Source organism: Macaca thibetana, chromosome 1 (assembly GCF_024542745.1).
Source record: "Macaca thibetana thibetana isolate TM-01 chromosome 1, ASM2454274v1, whole genome shotgun sequence".
In the NCBI taxonomy this organism is placed as follows: Eukaryota; Metazoa; Chordata; class Mammalia; order Primates; family Cercopithecidae; genus Macaca; species Macaca thibetana.
In genome coordinates, this window is record NC_065578.1 from 30,725,564 (window position 1) to 30,752,188 (window position 26,625).

Below are 26,625 nucleotides of genomic sequence, written 5' to 3' on the forward strand. Positions count from 1 at the left end.
CAGCAAGATTGGCGAGGGAAGGCGGGACTCTGGGCAGATATGGGGGAGGGGGCACTAGGGGCAGAAATAGAGAAGAAGCATGGTCAGGGTACGGGCGCGGGGGAGGGTAGAAACTATGGGCAGACATGGATGGGGACAGGAAACACTCTGGGCAGAGATGAAGTGGAGGAGAGGAGCAGCGTCCAGCATTCAGACTGTGATGGGAGATGGAGGGGGAGACACAGTTGAGCTGCAGGTTAATGTGGGGGGGCCTCTAATAAAGGTGGGGGGCGCACCGCCCGGATCCAGGCCGAGATAGGGAAAGACTCGAGACAGCAACCACGGTCTGTGTCAGAATTCTGGAAGGGGAGACTTTAGCATAGATGGGTAAGAGGGTCGGTCCAGGCTGGGGGAAGGGGGGCCGAGATTAGAGATTCACCAGCGATTAAGGGGGCCTCGGCCCCAGGTTTGGGAGTCCCCCAGAAGATGGGGGTGGGCGAACGCTGAACGAACTCAGTTCGGGCTGGGGGAGAATTCAGCAGAGACGGGTTGGGAGAGCGCCCTGAGTCCGGGCCGGTGCGGAAACTCGGGACCGCGCCGGGAGGGCTCGGTGCGAGGCCAGGTCGGGGTCTGGGGCCGAGCACTCACCTGGGCGCCGTCAGCAGCAGGAGCGGGGGCCGGCGCTGGCGGGGGCGGCCACGGGGCGCAAGTTTGCCATCCCTAAGTCGGGGACTGGGCCGGGCGCAGGGCAGGTAGCTGCAGCCGCGCGGAGGGCCGAGGCTCCCGCTCTCCCGGGCAGCGGGTGCAGAAAAGGCTCCGTGGAGCAGCGCGGGGCGGGCGGGCGGGCGCCGGGCCGGGCGCGGGCTGCTGCCGCCGCCGCCGCCGCCGCCGCCGCCTCCTTGCCGCGCCGCCCCCCGCTCCCCCGCCCCGAGCACCGCCCGCGCCGCGCGCCGCCTCCTATTTGCGGGCGGCGGCCGCAGCCCCGAGCTCTGAGAGCCGGTGCCGCATCCTCCTCGGTCTCTGAGCGCCGCCGCCGCTGCCGCCGAACCCGGTTCCTCCGGCCGCTCCGGCCGCTGCCCGCAGCGCGCGCCGGGCCGAGTGACGGCCGAGGCGGGACGCGGCGCCTGCGCGGGCCGGGCCCGGGAGGGGGCGCGCGCCGGGCCGGGCGCGAGGAGCCGCGGGAGAAGGGGCGGGGGGCGGGGGCGACGCGCGCCGCCTCCTGTTAAAGGGGGAACAGCGCCAGCCGAGCCGATCGCGCCCCCCACCTCCCCGCTTTGGGCCCCAGGCGCCGGCGCGGGAGAAGCCCTGGGTAAGCCCCCGCCCCGCCCGCTGCCTCCTGGACCGCAGAATGAGGCGATCCGCGACGCCCCTCCAGCTATACCCATGCCGGAGTCTTGTCGCGCCGCCAGGGTCTCCTGGGCCCTGCGGGCTGAAGCATTTGCTCACCTTCCCATGTGCATTGCATATTGCATGCCCCTGTGCATGCAGGTGCCAGTCATGTGCACTGAACTTTGCATATGCATACAGGTGCCCTAAGTGTGCACTACCATGTTGCCTGGGTAGGTGCATGCAAGTGCTACACACATGCACGGTGTATTAACATGTGCCCAAGTCCTGAATGCATGTTGCTTGTTCCTGTGCGCAGGGATGCTATATGTATGCAAGCTTACAGGTGCCACATGTGTGCTGAGGACTGTGGGTAACTCATATGTAGCAGCCACATATGTATACTGCAATGTGACATGTTTGATGCATACTTAAACTGCAATGTTGCACGTCCTTAGGCACGGGGATGCTACACGTGTGCAGTGTGTTACATGTTTTCCTGAGTCCCTGTCTATTCCCACAAGTGCCTTTCCCTGTGCCAGGGGCGCCCCCATGTTGCATCTGCTTGTGTAGAAGCAGCAGAGATGTACAGACCCACCCCTTCCCCATCTTGGCACTGTGCCCAGAAACAGTTGGGTGGGGCCTGAGCCCTCGTGGTTCAGGCGGTACACAGGGAGATGCCCATGGCTCAGGGCCCCAGTCAGGGGGTTTGTGGCCTGAGCATGTTGCCCTCAGTAAGGTAGGCTAATATACCGCTGCAGCCAACACAAGTAGGTTAATCCCGCGACTTTGGTCAGAGGAGAAACCAGCAGGGGGCAGCTTTGCAATAAGGGTGGGATGGTTTCAGCTTTGCAATGAGGATGGGATGGTTTCAGGACCATACTCTTTGAAGGTTCACTGGCCAGGAAGGGCCAAATTTTCAGGGCAAAGAAGTCCTCATTCCAGCAAATAACAACCCCACCTCTCCATGGATGCTCCTTGAGTTGTGTCGCCCTCGAGATGGGGCAAGAAGAGAAAAGCCTACCTCTTCCCAGGGGCAGTACCAAGAAGAGGCAGAGAACCACCCTCTTTTCCCTCCTTCTGTCCCTCCCACCTCCAGCAGCCTCAGTGACATTTGTTGTGAGTGATTGTGAGAGATTATCGACTTTAATGGAAGGAGGTAATAAGGGACGACGAAGGAATATCACCTGTCACCTTAAGAGAATTTATGAGGCCTTATGAGGCAGGGAGGAGGGCTGGGCCGGCACCTTCCCTTTCCCTGCGGATGCCCAAGGAGACCCATGCCTTGGGCCTAGCACTGGCAAGCAAGGCTCCTAGGGTTTGCTGGGCACCCTCAAACACACTCAGACATCTCTGGGTTTCAAGGCTCAGCTGCTATGTGAAAGCCAGGCCAGGCAGGCCTTGCCAGCTGCAAAGTGTGTTGAAAGCCACCCCAGGGCAGTGGGAAATCTGGACCCCCTCCTTACATGGGCATTGGGAGGGGCAATGAGGTAGCTGAGACTGGGGCTTCAAGGAGGTGGGCAAAAGTGGGGAAAATGGTGCAGACATGGATTGCCCACAAGGATGCAAGCCCCTTAGAAATCTCCAGGACCCTGTCCAAAGCTCCAGCCCCCTCCTCTCCCACAGGGAGCTTGCTTCCCTCTCTATGAATATTCATGACTATTAGCATATTAGAGACCTGGAGCCCAGAGAAACCCAGGCAGGTCTCTTGCAGATGTGATGCAGCTGGATCCCTGAGGACCCCCTCCTTCTTCCCCAGGATGCAGTTGGGTGAGAGGTGATGGGAGGGACTGGCTCCAGATGGACTGCAGCATTTTTTGTCTCTCTCTGTTCCTCGGTAGCCCTCTGACTTCTTGACCCCTTCCATCAGCCACAAAAATGTACGCCCAAGGAAAGATAGGAAGACAGAGTGAGGGACTGACAGAGATGGTGTCCCATACCTGGGGGCTCACTAGGGGCAAGGTGGGGAGGTCAGCAAGGCAAAGGGGGCTGTGGGAGCTGTGTGGGGACAGCAGGACCTCCCCGGGGTTGTACAGGAGTGAGCAAGCGAGACTAGGCTGACCTCTGGAAGGCTCTTCCTGGAGGCACCTCTCCGCATCAGGGTTTCCCCACCTCCTTTCCCATGAGCTCCTGCCCTTCCAGACTCACTCTGGTAATAAGGCCGCCCAGGAGGACTTGGTGTAATTACAAATCGTTTCCATATTCAAATCCAGCTGGTTGAAGAGAAATTACTTCTCTGAAGCTCAGGCGGGGGTGAAGAGAGCAAGTCTTAGCCCCAGGAGGGGCCTCCTGGGAGCCTGGAGCAGAGATTGGGCATGGGAAGGGGCACCGGCCAGAGCTTGAGCACAGAGCGCTTGAGCAGAATAAAGGGACATCCCCCTGAACCCCCTAAGCTGGACCAAGAACAATGACTTCAGCCCTTTAGTCCCATTGGGGCCCCCTCTGGAACCTCTGATGGGATTATGGGGACCCAACTGCCTTGCTGTCACCCTGCCATGCTAGGTGACCTTGAGAAAGTCCCTTCAGCTTTCTGGGCCTCTGTCTCCTTATCTGGGAAATGGTATAAATGATCTCAGCCTGGGATCCAGTGAGATAAAAGATGGATTAGCAAGGGTTATGTCCCTGAAGGGGCCTTTGTCAGTAATTATTTTATTACTAATTAATGAATATTTTTGTCAACAATAGCAACCATCAATGGCCCAGTTGGAAGGCAGACAACCCTCAAGGCCTAAGCCGGTGGGGCTGCTCAGGAGAGGATGGTGTGTGGAGGAAGGGAGCTGCCCTGGCCTCACCCGCCTGGCCTCAGCCTTGCCTCCCGCTGGGCCGGCCGCTGCTATGCTTCGTTGCCCTTTAAACAGATGAGAAAATGTTCTTCTTCCCTTCCCAATGATTTATTTGGCCCAGAGCCTAGGCAGGTTTCCTTCCAGCCAGTGGGACCTAGGAGCACCCCTCACTCAGCCCTGTTCACCACTGCCATTCAACTAGGCCACCCAAAGCTGTGGGTGCCAAGGTCTCCTTCCAGTCTCACCCCTACCCCAGACACCTATCAGGCGCTCATAACCTGTCCCTAAAGACACCTATATCCATGTGACAATCTTCTGCCCCAGAGTTCCTATGACCAGCACCTGAGAGCTCTGAATGGCATGCATCCTGGGGGCCATCCTGGAAAAGGTGGACTGGCCCTCTCTGCCTGTGGGAAATACTTCATGTCTAGCTTCCATCCTTCCTGCTGCAGATGCCAAAGGGGTTAGGAGCCTGGGGCAACCCAGGTTGGGTGTTTGTCATTTTATTGCTGTTGCAGATTGGGGAAAGAAGGGAGGATGCCTTGCTCCCTAGCCAAATCTTCCGAAATGCCTGGTTTGTGTGCAACTCCTCGAGCAGCACCTGCATTCTCTGGCCCCTGGCCCCTAGGGCAGAGGATAGAGCAGCCCTTTAGGGTCTTGGGTGATCTTTACATACATGCCTCATACCAGAGGGTACACACAAGTATATATAGAGCCTGGCACCTTTATTCATTTATTCAACAAATATTTATTGAGTCTACTATGTTCTAGGCACTGGGATCCCAGCCATCAGCAAGTCTTGTTGCTTCTACCTCCCAAAATATCCCAAATCTATCCACTCTTTACATCCCCACTGCCAACAGGGGAGTCCACGCCACCATCATCCAATGCCTAGATTCTCCCTTACTTAATTTCTGGGCTTCCACTCCTACCTCCCCCACCCCAGTCCATTCTCCTGGAACCCATTGAGCCATCTCTTTAAAAGTGTAAATCAGGGCACCTCTTAAGCCTGCTAGTAGCTTCCCACTGCACTTGACAATGTGGCCTTCCAGACCCTGCAGAGCTTGGCCCTTAGCAGCCTCTCGGACCCATCTCCAGTCCCCTCCCCCTGCCCCACACTATGCTGCAGCCACACAGTTCTCCTTGCTGCTCTTAGAAAACTCCAGACCCTTCCCCCAGCAATTTCCATGGCTGACCCCTTATCAAGAAGGTCTCACCTTCAACATCACTTCCTCCAGGGAGCCTCCCCTGACCACACCTCTAAAATAGCCCTACCCCACCCCCAGTTGCTTCATCCCATACCCCTGTTACATTTCCTTGGCAATACTCATTGCTCTGAAAATATGTTGTTTATTTACACACATGTCACCTGTTGTCCCCCTGGACTGTGAGTTCTGTGAAGTCAGGGACCTTGTCCATCCCTTCATAGCTGGGGTCTGTGACACCCGGCACCAGGTACAAGGTAAGTAGTCAGCAAATATTTGCTGAGCGAATGAATGGTGAAATGGCAAGCAGACACCTTGCCCTCACAGAGCTTTTGATCTGTAACTCTTGACTGATGTTTGTGCAGTAAAACACTGGTTCACAGTTTGCCATGTGATGAACCAAAAGACTTCAGGCTCTGAGGCCGCACAGATCTGGATTCCTACTTCTGTCCCTCACCAGTTGTGTGACCTTGGGCAGATCACTTATAATATCCAAGCCTCAGTTTTCTCTTCTGTAAAATGGAAACAATGATCCCAATTTAGCAGAGCTGATGCGGGTCACGTCAGATGAAAAAGAGGAAGTGTCTCACACAGTGCTATGCCCAGATGTCATCTGCATGTAGACGCTATCTGCATGAATGTGGGCCCCTTTCAGACTTACTAGGGCTATGGGCTGTTCCAGATTCTGGGAACACGGAGATCACTCAGAATTGGGGCCCTGACCTTAACACCTTTCCAGCAACCCCCACATCCCCCAAAGGAAGAGAGGTGTACCAGGAGGAGCTTTTATCTGCTGAGATCATTGCAGATAAGGAGGCAGGAGCCAAGGTTTTGCCAGTGTGATGGGGACAGTGTGGCGGGGGGATCCCTGCAGAGAAACTGAATCTGGATCCACTTCTCTGCAGCATCTCCTCTCCTTATTTGGAAGTTCCTCTTCCTTTTCAGCCTTCCATGTCTGTGTAAACACACACACACACACACACACACACACACCCTGCATGTACAGATAAAGCCATATCTACACACTGACACAGTTGCTGGCCCATCAACATATACACTGGACTGGGATTCACAAGTATATAAATAACCACGTACACACAACTCTAGGACACAAGCCCCCTCCATTTTTCTGGTCCAGTGGGGATCCGTCTGGCTTATTTATTAGTCCCATCACCTCTGGCTCTAGACTGAGGTCAGACACAGTCCCTTACAGGAGGGAGCCCAGGCACTCCCCCTTGGTAAATTCTTCTGAGGTCTAATCCCACACTCCCCTGCTGTAGGCCTTAAGGTCAATGAGCCCTGGCAGCCATTCCAGACAGCCGGGGATGACAGCACCATACCCTGTACCCACACCCTGAGGCTGGTGGATATGCAAGGGGCAGAGGCGCCTGAGGAGCTGCTCCCAGCTTCCTGCCATGGGCAGGGGTGAGGAGCATCCCTCAGGGAGGGGCTGGGACACGCTCAGCAGGCATGGGGCACGCTGGCAGTGGGGGAAGGCCAGTGTGTTCCACTGCCTGGGATGCCCCAGGTCCTCTCTCCTGGGCTCTGTGCCACCTGGATCCTGCTGAACTGGGCTTGTGCCAAGCAGGACACATGGGCTTAGCAGGCAGGGGTGCAGGGACCTAGAGGTTTGGAGGCACTGGCTCATCTAGCCAAGCCCTTCTGTAGGCAGACACTGTGCCAGCTGCTCTTCACCTATTGTTCAAATGAGCCCTCAGAACAACCCTTGCAATCAGTCTGGTCACCCGCATTTCACAGATGAGGAAGCTGCTTTACAGAGAGGCTGAGACAAAAGCCAGGCCTCTACCCCATTCAGGGTTTGCTAGAGGCCCTGCTTCAGTTCTGCCTCATCCTGCCTCGGCCTGGTCCTCCCTGCCACCTCCCAGAGGACACACCAGGCACCAACTTTTGAAAAAAATTATTTCGGGATTAGAGTTGATCTAAAGAAGACCAGCTCCCTCGGGGTGAGAGATTTGGTTGGTGGGGGTCTGACTCCCAGAGCTTGACACCTGCTAGAAGAGGCTGAGGCTGGACACCTAGGTTTTGGGGGAGGCAACCAGAGTTGCTGAGGGTGCTGAGAAGGACGGAATGCAGGACCAGTGACACCTATATGCCTCTCTGGCTGGCACAACCACACTCCTTACTGACAGGAGCACACGATGACACACCCCAGGAGGACATCTGTCCCTCTTGCTGGAGAGGAAAGTACATCAACTCATGCTGGCAATAAAGCAATCACTGCAGGGTTGCGGGGCTTGCTTCTGGCTCACCACCAACTCTGGCGCAACTCTCACCTCAGAGGGTCCCAGGCTTGGGGGTGAAGCCTGTGGATGGGGCGGGGGTAGGGGTGTCAGGCTCCGGAGCCTTGTAGTTGGAGGGGAGGGCCCTGGAGCACCTCGCCAAGTGAGTGTTCTGTGTGTCAGAGTGGGAGTGAGTGGGGCTGAGCTCCGGTACACGTGTGGGTGGTTGTGTGCGTCAATGTGTAGGGGGAGAGTCTGTGTGTGTATATGGCGTGCCTGTGTGCAGGTTTCGTGTTTGTCTGCCTAGGCTTTGTACGTCAGAAGCCTGGACCTGGCTCTGGGATCTCTGCTGCATGTGCGTGTGTGTGCCTTTGTTTGCAGGGTGTGCGGTGTGTTCGTGCATTTCTTTCTCTGTCTGTGTGTGGCGTAGAATGCATACACACCTACGATGCTGGGGTTTGGCATCCACTCAGTGTCTGGACGAATGTGAGGTGTATTGACAGGGCAGCATTTGCGTGTTATTGGAGTTTGTGTGCAACCAGAGTGCGATGTTTCCTTGTGTTCGGTGTGTGCTTGAACGTGTGTGTATGGAAAGTGTTTGCAGGCCTGTGTGTGTCTGTGCCTTTGGTGAGTCAGGGTGCCTGGCATTTGCAGGCCCAAATGTGACCGCGTCTGCATGTCAGTGGTATGTGTCTATGCCAGCCTGCCGTGCGTGTCTCTGTGTGTGCCTGGCGGTGCTGGCAGGCCCTCAACTTCTGTGTGTTACTGTTGGGTGTGTGTCTCTGGGTGTCCTATATCTGTGTCTGGATGAGGGGTTTGGATCCACTGTGGTGCATGTGGCCCTGGGATTCTTGTCTTTGGAGACTTTGGCAACTAATCCTTCCCTGGAAGCCCGCCACCCCCTCCTATTCCCAGGCTGAATCCTCCATCGGGCCCTCCCTTACAACCAGCTTGGCCAGCTTGGAGCCTGACTTTCCACTGGAGGTCCCCCTCCGGAGGGAACCCTGAGGCTGCACAGCCACCGGGTCAAGGTCACATATTGGGGGACAGAGGCTCCCACTCCTATGGTGCCCTTACCCCTTACCCTCACAAAGGGCCCCACCGCCGGAAGCCGCCCGCGCTCCCACACCTTGTGCGGGTCTCCCCTGAAATGAATTTTAATTTCCGCTCAAGGCAGGCCACGTCCTGAGTCCCGAGCCCGTGGCGGTGGCGGCGCGGGTGTGGGGCCGCCTGGGCGGGAGCGGCGGAAGAGAGCGCGAATTTGAATTTCAAAGGCAGCCGGGGCCCAAGTGCGTGCGTCTGCGTTGCCCGATTGTGTGTGCGGCGCTTTTGTGTGTCCGCGAATGCGCGCCTGCGTGTGTGGCGTGTGTCTGGGTGTTTTGTGACTGTCCTCCGTGAGGCCGTGTGTGAGCTCTTGCGTGGGCTGTGTGGCAGGGAGCGCGGTGTCCGTGGGCCGCCTGTCGGTGTGTCTTTGCGTGCTTGTGTGCTAGTCTTTGCCTCTGCGAGTGGGTATTTTTAGGACCGAGTCTGTCTATATGAGCCTGTGTCTGTGTGTGTGCGCTCCCGGCCCTGCGTGTGTCTGTGAGCGTCTGCCGGGGCGTGAGTGTGCTCGGACCCCCGCGGGGGTGTGCGGGTGTGTCCGTGTGTCTGTGCACGTGCAGGCGAGCGTTCCCATCTGTGTGTGTGCATCTGAGTCTGGGCTATGTGTGATTCAGGGACGAGTCTATGAGCCTGCCTGTGCCTTTGTGTGTCTGTGTTCCAGCCGATGCGTGTGTGTGCTTGGGTGTCTGTGTCGTGGCGTGTCCCTGCAAGCGTTTGCGCCTGCAGGTGCTAGAGTGTGTAGCTGTAGGAATGAGTGTGTGTGAGTGTGCGGAAGGGGCACTGCGCGAGGGGGTGCAGATGCGGAAGGCTAAGCGAGCCCACGCCCTCCACGGACGGTGCCGCCCCCACCCCCCCCAACCCCCGCCTGAGGCTATGTGCCCCTGTGTGCCTGCGCCAGCGGGGGCCCTCTCTGGGCGCCAGGAAGGAGCTGAGCGAATGGCCCTCTCCTCCCAGAGACCCCGGGCCGCCGCCAGCCCTGGGCACACCCGCCCCTTCCTCCAGAGGTCCCGCTCGCTGACCCACGGGCACTTAATGGGCACTCGGGAGGCAATGGCCGGAGAGGATGGGCCGTTAGCGGGAGGGACCGAGTGGCTCTGGCTTCACGCTCTCGCTCTGCTGAGGGCTTGGGGGCAGTTCATCAGTCTTCAGCAATGGGCCTGCTCACTGTGAGATCTTGGCTGTCTTGTGGCTGAGCTGGAGACTCAAGCTAGAGCGCAGGAGGGACAACCTGGGTCGGAGGCAGCGCCATCCCTGAGCAGATGCATGCACACACTGCCATAATTCAGACACACCACATTGCCCGGCACAAATGACCCAGCACAGGAGTCTGGGATAGGCCCCTGACACCGGGCTCATGGACAAGCCCACCAGTGCACACCCAGGAGTGCACACACCCACACCCCCCTGACCCAGAGACTCAGCAAGTCTGTGCACACCCCACACTCGAACAACTCCACCTCTCCCTGGGTCTTGGACCCTGTGGGGTGAAGAAGGCCAAGACTCAGAAGTCCCAGAGAATAAAGGCAGCCTTGAGTCACTCAGTGTGGCCTCTACTCTGATGGGCTTTGGAGAACCCGAGGTGGTTCTCCCTACATCCTACCTCCCTGAAGCTCTCAGTCAAGGGTTAGCAGGAAAAAGCAGACCCCAAATCCAGTCATTTCCATCAGGTGCCACACCACAGCCAGAAGCAGGCAAGGGTCAGGGGCTGCCTCTTCACAGAGATGCTCTCCCCCCAACCCCCGCCACAGAGAACTGGCTGGGCACAGGGAGGTGATGTCAGGATGTCCAAAGGACAGTAAAGGAGGAACTACAGATGGAATGATGGTTTCACGGCCTCCTTCCCTGCCAGATTGGGAGCATTTTGAGAAGGGGTGTGGGCTGACTCCTCCCAGTAATGCTCAGCTATGGGCCTGGCACCAAGGGTCTGCTCCATTTAAAACACTTATTGACGGAATGAAGGAAAGAAGTAAATGAGTCAGAGAATGCAGGACCACTTAAGAAGGGAGGGAGCACTGTACAGAAGAGGCAGAAATAGTATACCCAGGCTGTGTGCATGGCTGTGTGTGTGTGTGTGTGTGGTGCTGATGCTTGGGGGAAGATGTGCGAAATGAAGGTTAGGCTGGAAATACATCACTGAGGGCCTTCTAAGCAAAACCAGAGGTAGATTTTATTCTGAAAGCAAAAGAGATCTATGATCTATGAAGGGTTTTGGATGGGAATGAATCACAGTCAAGTTTGTTTAAGAAACAACAGGGGCAAATGGAAGGTAGATTTGAGGAGTCAAGATTAAAAAAGGGGACTGGATGGAGGCTCATTCATTCATTCATTCAAGCAATATTTATTGGGAGCTTACTAAAAGTATCCAGCACTGAATGAGTAGAACAGATACAATCAGTCGAACAGTTCCAAGATGCCAAGGAACTTCTAGAACCTGACCACATAACTGCTGTGTTTATGTGGAGTTCACCTTCTAGTGGGGAAAGGGAGGCAGACACAGACACCTAAATGTATGGAATGCGTATGTGGACAAGTGCAAAGAGGGAAAATAGTGTCCAGCAAGGGTGCAGAAGTGGTGGATGAGAATGGGGGCTGTTTTAGGAAAGGTGGTCAAGGAACATGTCTCTGAGAAGGTGACACCTGAGCAGAGCCCTGAGGGATGTGAGGGATATTTGGAGGAAGAGCTGTTCAAACAGGGGAAATTGCAAGTGCAAAGGCCCTGAGGGGGAGTGTGCCATTTACTCAGATGGGGAAAGACTTGTGGGAAGTCGATGATTTCTATTTTAGACATGCTGCATTGAGGTGCCTTCAGGACATCCAGAGACAGTGTCCAGGAAACAGGAGAGATCTGAGTAAAGATAGGGATTAAAGAGGCCGGGTGCAGCGGCTCACACCTGTAATCCCAGCATTCTGGGAGGCCAATGGGGGAGGATCACTTGAGCCTAGGAGTTTGAGACCAGCCTGGGCAACATAGCGAGACCCTTTTTCTCTGCAAAAAAATAAGATTAGCCAGGTATGATGGTGCACCCTTGTAGTCCCAACTACTCAGGAGGCTGAGGCAAGAGGATTGCTTGAGCCCAGGAGTTCAAGGCTACAGTGAGCCATGATCACTGCCTGGACAGAGTAAGATTGGGCAGAGCAAGACCCCAACTCTAAAATATAAATGATAGGGAGTAAAGAGAATTGAACCCTGGAAACTGACACAGAGGATAACTGCAGGGAGGGGAAGAGGGAGCAACCTGAGGTGTGAGAGTCAGTTGTGGGGAGACTGGATGCTAGGGATGGGAAGTGGGGAGTGGAGAACATGTGACTAATGTGGTATCCCCAGAATGGTCCTGAGAACAGCTGCTCCTCTTCCCAATCCTACCCAGCTGCCTGGGAGAGAGCTGGGGCTATTTCATCACATTTCAGACAGGTTCAGTGGTATGCTGGTACAATTTAACAACGGGCTTGGGGGCAGGGAAGTGCAGCCCTGATTTGCAGCATTTGCCAATTTCCATGGTGTAAATCCTCCCATGATGGCCAATTTACATTACCAATGTGAAGTTAACTGACTGGCAAAATTCCCAAGAATTTAACAGTCAGCTCTCACAAGCTGGTATGGGCTGGCTCTAGCACCTTCTCCAGACCCTTTCCAGAGAGATGGGGAGAGGCAGAAAGCCTAGGGTGGTGGTGGGGGATTTGCCTTTCAGTCGGAGGAAAGCATTCTGGCCTCCCCATCTTCCCTCTCGGCACCCAAGTCATTCCCCAGAAAGAAGCTCTGGAAACCTCTTCTTTGTTCCCGCTGCTCCTCCAGTTCTAACTAACAATTTGGTATCCTGCCTAGGCCCTCTTTCCATTGCATTTCCTACTTCAAAGATGGACTGGGCTGGGTGCGGTGGTGCACGCCTATAATCCCAGCACTTTGGGAGGCTGAGGCAGGCGGATCACTTGAGCCCAGGAGTTTGAGACCAGCTTGGGCAACATGGCGAGACCCCGTCTGTAATAAAAATACAAAAATTAGCCAGGCATGGTGATGCATGCCAATAGTCCCACCTGCTTGGGAGGCTGTGGCAGGAGGATCACTTGAGCCTGGGGAAGTCAAAGCTGCAGTGAGCCAAGATCACGCACTGCACTGCACTCCAGCCTGGGCAACAAGAGTGAGAACCCGTCTCAAAGAAAAAAAAAAAAATGTGGGCTGATACCATACCCCCACCCACTCTCCACTCTCCCTGGTTCCCTTCTTTAGAAGCAGATGCCAGAGAGCCGTGGGCCATGTCACCTTCACCCACAGCCAGAGCACCGCTCTGGTCAGTGTAAACAGATGGCCTGGATGTTTGGCCCAGCTCTGCCACCAGCTCCCAGGAGGTTCCTCGCCCTATCTGTTATCAGTTTCCCCATCTGTAAGGTGTTGGCAAGTGCTAGCCTCTCCAAAGGCCCTTTGACTGTGACATTCTGCAATTTCTATCACTCCCTGTCTCAGCCCTGATGGCAGCTCGGGGCCTTCTCTCTGAAACAACCATTTCCCCAGCCTCCTAGACCCTCCCTGCTCCAGCGGCCCCCCACTGCCTCTGACTCCCCAGGCTCCCGAATAAGGGGCCCAACTAATTACATTAGGATTTCATGCTAATTAGCAAACAATTACACGGGCAAATTGGTGCCTAATTTGGAGCAATAACAACAGCTCCATTGGCCGAGGAACATAGCTGCAGACAAGACTGTTCCCCTGGCCTGGTCCTGTCAGGGCCACTGGAGGATGGGAGCCAACTTTCTGCTCTAATCTGAGCCAAGGCCTGCAGTTCTCCTTGTAGAATCTTTACGTAACTGTTTATGCTCATTACATGGTCAGCCCAGGCCTGTGCTAAGTGAAGAGGGTAGAGGAAAGGGAGGGAAGGTGAAAGTGTGGGTGGAGGGGCACTAAGGCCTGCAAGGCTCGCTTCAGTGAGAAGATGGGGAAGATTTTGGGGAGGCAGGGAAGAGGGATGACAGCATAGGGAAGGGGAACAATAATTAATGTGAACAATGGCTTGGATGCTAGAATGAGCCATAGGAACTCATGGAGAGTTCCCATGGAGAAACCACATGGGCAAGAGCACAGGAAGGTAGGGGAGCTGAGGTCACAGAGGTATATAGGGCCAGGCTGGGACTGTCATTCCAGGAAATTTAAATATTCTCCTGGAGGCCTTGGGAGCTAACGCAGCTTCAGGGTAGAAGGAGTAGACTGTGCTGGGACTCATCTTAAACTCAGGATCTTGGATCACCAGCAGCCATCCATCCCACCTCCAGCCTGTCATGGGGTCTCGTTTGATTTGCCCTCTTAACATCTCTAGAACCCACCATCTTTGTTCAGGACCACAGATACCATAGCAGTAGCTGCCAGTCCTGTCCCCCCACCATCCCTGTCCATGTTTTCTCCACGTGACCACTCTATGGCACAAAACTGCCCCCTATTCCTCCCCTGCTTAAACCCTCAATGTCTCCCCAGTGCTCTCAGAATAAAGTTCCAACCCGCTGTAGACCTCCCAGCTTTCTCTCCCTTCCTACCTCTGCATCCACCCTATTCCCTGGGAGCTAGACGCCATTTACAGATCATGCCAGGCTCCTTCACACCTCCAGTCCTTTGGCTGTGCTGTTCCCTCTGCCCAGATTGCTTTCCCAGCACCCCTTTTTTGTTACCAAATGCACCCTCCTAGGCCCCCTCTTCTGCCTCCCAGATTTCCCCAGGAAGTATCGATTCTTCTCTACCCTGGGCTCTGTTTGTAAACTCCTTCTTCTGTGGCACAGGTCACTCCATATCAGAGCTCTTTGTGCCAGGGTCTGCCTGTTCCACCCGACTTGGAGCTGATTAGAATCAGGGCCTGGGCCCAGTGCACTGGCTCACGCCTGTAATCCCAGCACTTTGGGAGGCTGAGGCAGGCGGAACACCTGAGATCAGGAGTTTGAGACCAGCCTGACCAACATAGCGAAACCCTGTCTCTACTAAAAATACAAAAATTAAATGGGCATGGTGGTGCATGCCTTAATCTCAGCTACTTGGGAGGCTGAGGCAGGAGAATCACTTGAACCTGGGAGGCAGAGGTTGTGGTGAGCTGAGATCGTGCCATTGCACTCCAGCCTGGGCAACAAGAGCGAAGAAATTCCATCTCAAAAAAAAAAAAAAAAAAAAAAAAAAAAAAGAAGGGCGGCCTGGCGCTGATTTACTTGATGTCTCCTTCACCCAGCACCGAAAGTGAATGGAGAGAGAAGACAAAGGGACACGATAGAAACATTTGCCCCTGAGCAGAGTGCGGAAACTGAGGCAGAGACCCAGAAAAATATTTATGAACGTGGTGAATGCTTCTCTCAGAAAGGAAAGCTGGGTCAGCTTCCAGCCTCTGCCCATTGGAGCCAAGCCCCGCCTCCATCCCCTTTAAGGTTTTCTCCTGAAGCACCCCACCTCCACCAGCCCCCACCCTGGTGTTTTCACCTCTGCTTTCAGTAAGTGAGATAAAGAAAGCCCCCATAGCCAAGAATTCCCAAAAAGCAAAGGCAGCTCTCATGGGGGCAGTGGCAGAGCACACTGAACTGCAGCATGAAGGGCTGTGGGCAGGCTCAAGGAAGAACCTCCTGACCATCAGAGCTCAGGTGATCCCTAAAGTGATCCCTAAAGGAATGACCAATGGGGAAGAGGCGGGGGCTTGACCTATCCAAGGGATGTCGGGAAGAAGAAGCCGGGGATGGAACACAGATCTTTCTAGAGGCAGGGGGATGACCTGGCTGACTTGCCTGAGAGCTTGGTTCTCACTTGGGGGGCTGCTACTCTATCTCAAGGCCCATCGCTCACATTAATTACCGAGAAAAAGCTGATTTCCCCTCATTTCCAGATCTCAAACGACAGTATCATTAGGCTAGTAATGTGCGGAGAAATTGTGCGTGTCTGTCTTGGAATATGTCCTGAGCCAGAATGGATGAGGGCGCCCCCAGCAGGGGTTTGTCTCCAAGACACTCTCCATGGCTGAGGGACAGTCTCCAGAAGAGATGCTGTGCCACCAAGGCAGAGATACTCTCCCGCTCTGTTCAGTTGGTACTAATGATGGTGATTAAATCATAGCAGGCAATGGTGTGGGCAATAGCCCACAACACAAAAACCCTGCCACACATGAATAGAGCCACTGCTGACTTACCACAAGGACAGGAACTCCCTGGTCTGGGCTGAACTTGAATTTGAAACCTGCTCTGCTGTGCCATGGTCCTTCCCAGTCTTGCCTGGACACTTTTCTCTGAGCTCCTATCCACCTGGGAATCAAGAGGCATCTGGGCGCCATCTTGCCTCAGGGAAGGAGGAGTTGGCTGGTCCTGAACATTTTCTCTTCCCTCAGCAAAGTCAGCTCCCTGGATGTGAGCGGAACACTGCCTCCTAGCCCTGAAAAACTCCTCTGCTCACAGCTCTTCACACGCCTCTCCCCACTCTTCTCTTCGTGTCTAGTGCTCTTTATTTATTTATTTCTTTTTTTGAGGCAGAGTCTCGCTCTGTCGCCCAGGCTGGAGTGCAGTGGTGTGATCTCGGCTCACTACAACCTCCACCTCCCGGGTTCGCGCCATTCTCCTGCCTCAGCCTCCTGAGTAGCTGGGACTATACGCGCCCGCCACCATGCCCGGCTAATTTTTTGTATTTTTAGTAGAGACGGGGTTTCACCATGTTAGCCAGGATGGTCTTGATCTCCTGACCTCGTGATCCGCCCGCCTCGGCCTCCCTAAGTGCTGGGATTACAGGCGTGAGCCACCACGCCCGGCTGTCTAGTACTCTTTCAAACCCACTTGACACACGAGGAAACTGAGGCCCAGAGAAGCAAGGCGATTTGCCCAAGTTCAAGCCTCAGAGCTAGGCTTGACCCCCAGGTCTGCCAGAGGCCAAAGCTCAGATTGAAGCCAGAGGCCTCAATTCAATCCACACAGTACTCTAGGCATATGATGTCCTCCGTCCCAGCTCCCGCCCTCAGAGCTGAGGTTGGTGAGGGAGAGGCAGGATGTGAAAATATAATTATAGCTCAGTGTGATGCATGCATGACACAAAAGAGGAGATCCAAAAGGTTTATCCTCCCCAGTAATCAAAGAAATGCAAATTAAAACAACAGTGTAATGCAGTTTTACCTGTTGAAATTAAGACAGGTTTTTGTTTTGTTTTGTTTTTTAAAGATAGCACCAGTGTTGGTGAAAAGTGCAATCTGGGGCGCTGTCAGACTCCGTTGATGAAAGGGTAAATTAGAACAACTTTTCTAGAAGGCCACTGGGCAGGAGTGTCAAGAGCTTTAAAAACAGATAGACCCTTTGGCCCCATTAATCTACTTGGAGGAACTCAATCCAAAAAATAACCACAGCTGTTAAAAAGAACCAGGTACAAAGATGCTTATTACTGTTATTTACAACTATAAAAAATCACAACCAACATAAATGTCTAGCAATAGAGGGTTGGTTAAATAAATTATCATATATCCATATATAAGGATATTATGCAAACATTAAAAGTCATGTTCTTGAAGAATTAATCTGGGCAAATGCTCACAATATAATGATACATGAAACAAAGCAGGAGAGAAAACCATACAGATAGGATGGGCTTTATTTTATAAAGAAAATGTTTTATCAATTCATTTGAAGAAGTCTGGAAGGAAATAACCTGAGAGTTAATCTGAGAGGATTCTGGGTGATTTTTTGTTTCAATTTACACTTTTCTGTTTCTTCCAAATCTTCTATACATTTTTGGGGGAAATAAAAGCCATTAGAAATATATGCAGTGTGTGTGTGCAGGTGGGGGAGTAGCCCAGGATGAAAAACAGAGGCTCCTAACCAGCCTGCAGGCAGTCAGGGAAGGCTTCCTGTTGGAGGTAATGCCTGTGCTGTGTCCCAGGATGACTAAGCTTTATCCAACGGAGGGAGGATTCGAGTTCTAGGCTGGGGAACAGGTATGTGCACAGGCACAGAGGCAAGAGAGATCCTGGCCTCTTCTGGAAACTCTTAGTCACTGGCTAGGTGAGGGGACAACAGGGAGACACTGGGGGTGGGCAGAGGTCTGACCAGGGAAGACCCAGAAGACCAGGCTGAGGAGCTGACACTTTGCCCTAGGAACAAAGTGAAGCATTGACAGGTCCTAAGCAGGTGGGTGACAGGGTCTAAGCTGTGTTTTATTGTCATGTACACAGAATGGTGAGGGGATGGGGCATGGAAGATAAGAGAGAGGCCAGATGTGGAACCTGGGCCAAGGGGGCAGCGGTGGGGAGGCTGCTGCATGTCCGGAGGAGGGAGGGTTTGGCCTGGGCTGGGCAGTGGTGGCCAAGAGAGGAGGGGCCCCTGGAAGCAGTGATTAGGAGGAGATTGGACAGGACTTGTGATTAATGGAAGAGTAGCGGCAGAGTGCGGGAGGGGGCCTCTGCTGCTGACAGTGACTATAGCATGCTCAGAGATTTCGATCGCAGTTTTAGGAGTGGCTTCCTCCTCCATTTCCCCTAGATAGACAGATCTGGGCTTCTATGATATTAGGCTGCAGATGGTGGGAGAAGTTGACCTTGGTCCCGCCACCACACCCAGCCTGACCTCTGACTCACCCTGAGCACCCTGCACCTTCGTCACCTCTGCACTGCCAGCCCTGGAAGGTAGGGCGGGCAACGACAAGGGAAGTCCACAGGAAGGTGAGGAAGTCCCCGGCAAGGTCCCTCCCTCAGGACACAGGCACACACTGTCACACATGGGGACACACATCCTCAGAGAGAGAGCACAGCCACCCACGGGGCTCTGAGAGTCAAGTCACAGGCACTGATGTACACCCAGGGACACAGCCTGACAGGAGCTATAAGATACGGGACTGTCACACACACAGTCACCACCCCACAGTTACACAGCCTCTGACACTGCCAACCCCAGCCTGGGTCTCACATACAGGCCATTGTGCTCAGCCAGAGTCCCCAAGGTCCTCCCTCCTGCCCTGCCCCCCCCCACCCTCCTCCAGGAGGACAGGGCAGAGGGCTGGCTGGCAGAGAGGCCAGCACAGGGGGCTGGCACAGGGACCCGCAGCTCAACGGGGCAGCCCAGCCAGGAGGGAGGCCTCTGAGAAGGCGTTGCCAAGGCAACAGGCTCCTGCAGAACCAACCAGAGGCTGAGATTCTCGGCTCTTATTTTTAGAAGTTGGGCCTGGGCTGGTTGGGCCGGTCAGGGGCCAGGCTCCCCCGGGCACGCCCAGGGCATAGACACCAGCTGAACACCCTAAGAGGTTCTGGTGGGCAGCATCCATGCTGCGGCTTCTTCCACACACTCCCAGCCTCCTTCCTGGGGGTCATGCCCCAGGTGGGATCTTGCATTTCCTCTGTCTTCAAATACAGCCAGGGGCCTACCAGCAGCACCCACCACCCACCAGGGCCCAGGCCAGGGACACAGCCTGTTCGCCCTCTGCACTGCAGCCTCTGAGTGTCTGTGCTTTGACTGATGGCATCAGGGGAAGGGGAGCTTGGCCAGGCCTGTAGGGTGGTGTTGCGAGGCTTACGTGTCATTGCCAGTGTAAGTGTATATGTGTGTATTGCAGGGGCTGCTCTCACTCTCAACTGTGTGTGTGCATGTGTGTGTGCATGTGTGTGTGCATGTGTGTGTGTGTGAATTCCCTCTTCTATGGGGCAAAACAGAGGGTCTCCCTCTGGCTCAGCTCCACTCACCACCCCCTGCTAACTTCCACCCCTGCCTGGATTTCTTTAAAGTGAGGGGAGGGGGCAGAGATCTCAAGCTGCTGCACAAACCTTGGTGGCCCCCCTTGTCCAGCCCCTTTCTGTGTCTGAGCAGGCTTCTGAGGGGGTAGAAAAGTGGTGGCCAGGAGGGGGAGGGGCCAGGCAGGCCCAGCCCGACAGAGCCTGGGAGAGGGGTACTGGGGAAGCTGGGGTGAACTGACTTTAAGGTGACTCCTCCAGCTGCCAGGGATTTCTCTGTTAATCTGGGACGGCTCTGTTTGCATCTCATTTCCCTATATTTGCATAACAAGGGCCTGGCTGGCACCAGAGATCGAAATTCCTGGCCTGGTAAATTGTGTGGAAAAGCCTCTGGAGGCCCAGCAGGAATCCTGGGGAAGCAGAGGCAGGGGTTGGCTGTGTTGATGGGGAAGGTCCCCATCCAATCCCAGGAGCCTCCACTTCTTCCCCAATCCCTGGTCAGGAGGGATGGGAATGTTGGCGGAAACGGAGAGGGAGGGGTGACATATCGCTAACAGAGTAAATTTCTAATGTTCTCATCACCAAAAAAAGTTAAATATTTGAGAAGCAAGATATGCTGATTAGCTTAATTTAATCATTCCACAGTATATTAAAAACTCATAACACCACTTTGTACCCCACAAATAAATACAACCATAACTGCTCAATTTACAGTAAGAAAACAATTTGAGTCCTCCTCAACAGACCCTGACACCCAGCATGGAGCTGGGGTGCGTACCCATTGGTGGAAATGGCCTGAACTTGGTAAGGTCAGAGTTGGGATGAGGAAGTAAACCTCAGCCCCCACCAGTCTCGGGAGAGGGCCTCTCTGGCAGGAATGCCTGGGATATCTGGGACCTGCCACTTACTGTCCCCAGGACTCTCAGACCTGGGCAAACAAGGTCCATGCCCTGGGGTCCCACTTTAGATGACACCCTTTGGCCCTCTTCTGCATGGGGGTGAGGAATTCAAAGGTTCAGGGTCCACCCGGAGCTCCAGTCCCCTTCTAGGCCATATTCCAACCCGCAACCCTGGAATTCCCTGCCCAAGGAGGCCTAAGCCAGCAACCAGGGTCTATGGAGCCACTTTCCCATGCGCATCCTTCCTCCTCAAGCCCAAAGGGTGGCTGTTTGCCAGGAGTGTGGACCAAGCAGGGACTGGAGTGTTGGGGTGCCCACAGGCATGCATACAAGGGCCCTTATACTGCAGGATGGAGCCCAAGGTAGGATGAGAAGGGGGGTGGGCAGAGGGCTGGGGACCTCCTTTTGTGTTGTTGCCCTAGGCTCTTTAAACACTTGGGGTGGCTCTGACAAGCTGTTTGACCTTGGGCAAGTTACTTAACCTTCCTGTGCCCCCCAGTAGGGTTAATAATAGTACTTGCCTCTCAGAGTTGTTATGAGGATGAACTGAGTTAATTCATGTAAAGCAATTTGAACAGTGCCTGGCACAGAGTACCAGTGCGTAAGCGTTAGCTATTATTATCCATTATCCTAGGATTTGGCTTTTTTTTTCTCTCCAGCTGCAGAAGCCCCTTCTCTTTCATTTAAGAGACTGAGCAAGAAGCAGGGGAAGGGGATCCCCTCCACTTCCTCTTCCTCCTCCCTCACAGCCCAGGCCCCTTTTCTCCTTTCCCAGCTCCTGCACCCCCAGGCCAGGGGTGCCAGGAGGACAGCCAGGTCATTGGACTGAATGTCATGATTTGTTTAAAGTCTTTATTGGCTGAATGACTGAATGAGCAAGTGAATAAATGAAAAACAAGGACTGAGTGAATAAAAGTCAAACAGAAGGCTGGACGGACTGATGGAAGAAGAGACTGACAGACAGACTATTTGGCTTTGGGGCCCTCAGATCTGTTTCCCTGAACATTACTGTTTTCTGCCTGTTTTGATTAGATGGTGGGAGGCAGATAGGGGAGGCAGGCTCTCTGCAAGGTCAGCTCTGGCCTGGTGAGTGGCTCACCCTGCAGAAGGGGCCCCGTGCCTGTGGCATTAGAGGGAGAATGCCCACATTCAACCAAGTCCTTCCGTGTCCTGTAGATGTCTGACTGTGAATGAGAGACCTTGGGACAGGCTCTATCCTGGCCTAGGACAGCGGGGGCTGAGGGGAGAAGCTGATGAGCCTCATTACTTCCTTATTTACACCCCGGCCTGCTTCTGGCGGAGCCAGGCCTCAGTGCCCGCCTGTCAGCCAGCGGGTTAGCGGTGATGGAGATCTCCCTTGGGGCCTGTCAGCCTCCACCATCTGGCCAGGCTGGGGAAGGTGGGGGGACCTGTCGCAGGATGCCCCTCTGGGCCCCCCGGCTTGGCACTCGGCTCATCTCAGAGAGTGATGGACGAGTGGGCATGTGGGGGTACAGCTGTGTGGGCCTTCGTGTGTGTGGCCAGCCAGTGCACACAGTGGCTAGGTCGGGGTATGACAATAAGCAGCATTTGATGTGTTCGTATTCACGACTGGCCATGTTTGTGTGTCTGCGTGACTGTATTCTGTGCATGACAGTGTACGCCCCAGAACGTGAGCAAAGTGCATGGGTCTCACGTCTGGGGGTTTTCCAAGTGAAGCTCAGGGTGGAGACAAGGGTGGGGAAGGCTTGAGCCCAGTGGGGACTGGAGCTGTGACTTTAAGAGGAAGGTGCTCAGTGAATTCCTGGCTCAGCTTTCAAGCAGGAGAAATTAACCTCCATGTCTATCTCTTGAAAGGGGCTGGAAGTCCCTGTGAGGGAAGCCAAGTCAGCCTGAGAGCTTCCCTGCCTGTCCTTGAGCCCCATTCCGGTGGTGCGCGGTGGGGAGACAACTGCTTTCAGGCACCATCCCAGGCTTCCCAGGCAAGCGTCCCTCCCCGGCCCCAGCACAGAAACAGGATACGTGTAAAGCCACTCGGAAGTACAGGCACACAATTACCCAGACATGGACACTAGCACAGCATGATTACATGTGATCCAGTCACCCATAAGTGTAGTCACAGATCTGCTGGGCACAGCACACATACATATACCCAGGCATCACGACAGACACTCACCTCATGCAGCCAGACAAACGTATAGACACAGGCATGTTTACACACAGGAATGTGTCCATACATGGGTGAAACACATTCCTGTAAAGATGCACATGCTTACAGTCACATGCATGCAGACACACTTCCATGTTTTCACACACATTCTGTCACTCCTGTGTCCCCTCCCACCCTCCAGTTCTCTCTCAGTCCAATTCTCTCCAGTTCACGCCAGTTCTCTCTCAGTCCAGTGCCCTGCTGCTGCCCTCACCCACTACGGACAATCCTCTGAAGGGCATCACAGGAGGGTTGTATGCACATGTGACCCTATGAGTAGAAAGCTGTGTGTGTGTACACGTCTAAGTTTGTATATGTGAATGTCACTGGTAGTCTGTGTGGCTCTAGCTCTGTGAAAGTGTATCTTTGTGACACTGTGGGTATTTTTCTGTGTGTCTCTGTATATGCTTCTGGAAGGCCCTATGTGTGCTGTGTGTACTCGACTGTGTGAATGTGAGTATGTGAGACAGTGGGGAATTTTTATATCTTTGTGACTGCATTCTGTGGGCCACCTCTCTGATTATGTCTGGATGTGTTTATCTCTGTGTGCATTTGCATATCTGTGCCTGTGTACATGCCTCTGCGGTCCAGGATCCACAGTCTGGCTCAGTGGGCACCCCTGCCAACAGAGGCTGTGGCCTGGGGTGGGGCCAGGCAGGACTGAACTGAATACCCTGGCCGTTGACAGTTGTATTTACAGAGCTCCGAGTAGGACGTAATTGCTTCTATTAATCTTTCTCCGGTTGTTAATTGCTCACTTATTGGGTTGTGTATTATGCCGACTGTTGCTCTTAATTCGCCTCCATAGCTGCAGGTGTTTGCTGCCTTATTAACTGTTAATCGGCACGGCTAGGGATGGAGACTTAATTGGCCCCCAGAGTGGGACACAGGCGGGCCAGCCGGGCACTGCCAGGCTCACAGCCTGTCCCTGGAACCCTCACCTGTGGAGCACAGGTGGCTGGCCCACGGCCATCCACCAGTAGACAGCAGTTTTGCATACAGCAGTCAGAGTGACAACTGCAGAGTATGGCCCCATACAGTCCTATCTCCTCCAGGAAACCACTCAATCCCTTGGAACCCAGTTCTTATACCCCTGTCCATCACCAACAATCTTCCTCCACCTAGGATAGGAGCCAACCCCAGTTTTTAAATGAACAAGAGCCTCCAGGAGTTCTGCTGCTCCTATCCAGCACACTTTAGGGGTCCCTTTTGGCTTCTGCTTGCACAGCGCAAAGAACAGGGAACTCCCTCCACAGCACTGTTACCATAGCTGCAGCAACGAGAGGATTCTCCATATTGAGCTGATTTCTTACACCCCACACAAGTTGCAACAGAGGAGTCCTTACTGCCTACAACAGGGAAACTCAGGCTCAGAAATGGCAAGGGGGTGGCCCCAGGGTTCCCCAGTCCTCTCTGGTAAAGGTACAGACATGTGGCTCTCCAAGCAGTTTCTGCTCTCAGTCTCCCTTCCACCCCAGTCCTGCTCCATCCCAAACACCTCAGTCCTGGAAGGTACTTCCTCAGCCACCACCTGCTCCACCCTGGTCTTCGGGCCTCCCAAGCTCAGCTGTCACTGCTGCAGCCGTCTCAGGCTCTAGGCCTTTGGAACAAGAAAGCAAGTTTTCTGGAAACCAGTGGGCTCCCTGAGAGAGACAAGGCTGTAAGGGGGAGGCGGGAGGAGGGTCCACGCTCACCAACCTGACCTCCAGCTTCCAAGGAGGACAAATAGGGAAACCAATAGTCCTCATCCTGTGCGTCAAATCCAGTCTGCCCTGACATCTGGAAGTTCTTCTGGTGTCTAGTTGGCATGTCTTAAGCGGCAGTGGAAGTTGATTTGCTTTGGTTGGGTTCTGAGAAGAGTCAGGCTCCAGGGAAGGAGGAAGGGAGTACCACTGAGTGCCTACTATTAAGGAATGAGACCATTACTACTCCTGCCGCCCTCCTCCCCCCAACTTTGCCCAGTTCACAAGACAGGAGGAAAGAGAGAAAGCAAAAAGTTGGAAAAAAACAAAAGTAAGATAAATAGCCAGACAACCTTGGCACCACCACCCAGCCCTAGGAGTTAAAAAAAAGTAATAGTAATAACATCAACCCCTGACCTAAACTACTTGTGTTATCCGTAAATTCCAGATGCTGTATGAAAAAAGCATTATAAAACTTTCTGTTCTGTTAGCTGATGCATGTAGCCCCCAGTCACGTTTCCCATGCTTGCTTGATTTATCACGACCCTTTCACGTGGACCACTTAAAGTTGTAAGCCTTTAAAAAGGTCAAGAAATTCTTTTTTGGGCAGCTCGGCTTTTAAGATGCGAATCTGTGGACGCTCCCAGCAGAATAAACCACTTCCTTCTGTAATCCGGTGTCTGAGTTTTGTCTGCGGCCCGTCCTGCTACACTATATGCCAGAAAGCAGCAATTGGTGTGTGTAAAAGTGGCATCCCGTTTAACCCTCCCGGAACCTGGTAAGTTAGGGATTAGTATCCCTGTTTACAGAGAAAAAAACTGAGCCACAGAGAGGGCAACGAAACGTGTGCAAGGCCACACAGCCAGAAAAGGGCAGAATTGGAGTGCCAACAAGGCCTGGCATTGCTTGGGAAGCTGAGTGTCTTCAGTCAGGGATATCTGGATGGATTCATGCTAAGGGTTCAATAAGGGGACGTGGGGAAAGGGAACTGATGGTCACTATCACAGCTCACTCATCCACCCCACGTATGAGAACACGGACAGGCGAAACACGCATGCGCAGCCCACGTGCCCATCAGACGGGATAAGGAAGCAGCAAAGAGAACCGTCCAGGGATAGTTGCCCCAACAAGTTCCGGCCCCGCCTCTATGTTAATGACATGCAGATATATGTAAATTTGTACAAGCAACCGCTCAAACCTTTGGGAGCAATGGGGTGACACAGGAGCAGTTGCTATGGAAATCCAAAAGCGATACCCGCTCTGCGCCCCCACCCCACAACAGGCAGGCGCACAGACACGTGCACAAAGACGCAGCGTTCTTCACTCCGGAGCCAAGAGGCTCACGGAGTGACAGTGTGTGTGAACCGGAAGGACCCTCAGAAACTGCGTCCAGCTGGGGGAAGCTCAGGCCCGAAGAAAGTCACCGGGAGAGCAGCGTCGCGATCCCTGGTAGCCTGGGGCGCCTTCCACTAAAACCCAGGGCGCAACGTGTCCGTTCTGGGTCCGGGGCGATTCCAGCTCCGGCCTAGCAACGAGACCCGCCCAGCGTTGCATAGCAACGTCCCTGGAGCCTAGCAACCACCAGCCACGCCCCCTAGCAACGTCATGCCTAATCCTCGCTCCAGGCCTTTGCCAAGACAGAGAGGCAAGGGGCTCGTGGACTGGGGCCAAAAGGTGGCGAGGGTGGGGGAGGGTGTCACGTTTAGCAGGCTGCAGGATTGCGGGGCCCACCTACAGCCCTTCCACTGGCGAGCTGTTACAGAGCCGCGTTATCACCCCCATTTACAGAGGGGAAAACTGAAGCCTCCAAAGGACATCCCTGCCCAGAGTACAGAGCTCGCTCTTCCCTGCGTGCTCCAGGAGAGCGGCTCTGGCAGCTCTCTGGAGGAAGCCCTGGGCCTGGAGGGGAGGTGGTGCACAGTCGTTTCCCTCCGTACCAACTGCATTAGGAAAACCACCCAAACTGTGGGCTCAAAACGGAGCTGTAGGTTTGCATAGTAATTTGCGTCATTTGCATATAGTGCGGAGGCTGCGGCACTCCCAGGCCATTCCGAGCCGGAAAAGTTCCCGAAGGAGCCCCGCTTCCTCCCCCGGTTCAACTGTCCAGCCCCCTCTCCCTGCCCCTCACCCGCACCGCCCCCGCATCCCATGCCGCCCCCGCTTCCAACTCCTTCCGCTGAGTTCCCGCACCTCGCCCCACCCCCAGCTTTGACTCCGGTCCTGCCAGCCCCGACCTCCATCCCAAGGCCGAGGGCCCCCTCTGCTGTCTTCCGCCGGTAGGGCAGCCGCAGAGCTCATGGGGCAGAGAAGAGGGGCTCCCCCAACCCAACATCGCCCCACCCCTCCCAGTCCGGCAGGGTCCAGGGAGAGGCCTGTACATGGGTGGACGTTGCGAAGGGGTGGGCAAGGAGGGAGTTAGGGCCCTTCTGGGCCCGGGGCGAAGGGTGGGGTTCTAGAGGTTCTCTCCTGGAAGCCAGGCCCCTTTCCCCACGCTGGGTTGGTTTGGCCCTGGCAGCTGGTTCCCCCATCAGTCCGCAGACTCAGTTCTCACGACGTACACCCCACATGAGACACTTGAC

At 54.5% G+C, this 26,625-nt stretch overlaps 1 protein-coding gene across 7 annotated transcripts in view; it reads right to left on the reverse strand.

Moving 5' to 3' along the window:
• ADGRB2 (adhesion G protein-coupled receptor B2) overlaps nt 1-901 on the reverse strand; it is a 37,046-nt gene extending 36,145 nt beyond the window's left edge. For all 7 annotated transcript variants that reach the window (XM_050794405.1, XM_050794397.1, XM_050794403.1 and 4 more), the window contains exon 1: nt 628-901. The gene's annotated coding sequence lies outside the window, so the exon portion shown is untranslated. The remainder of the gene's footprint in view (nt 1-627) is intronic.
• Nucleotides 902-26,625: the final 25,724 nt, after the last annotated feature.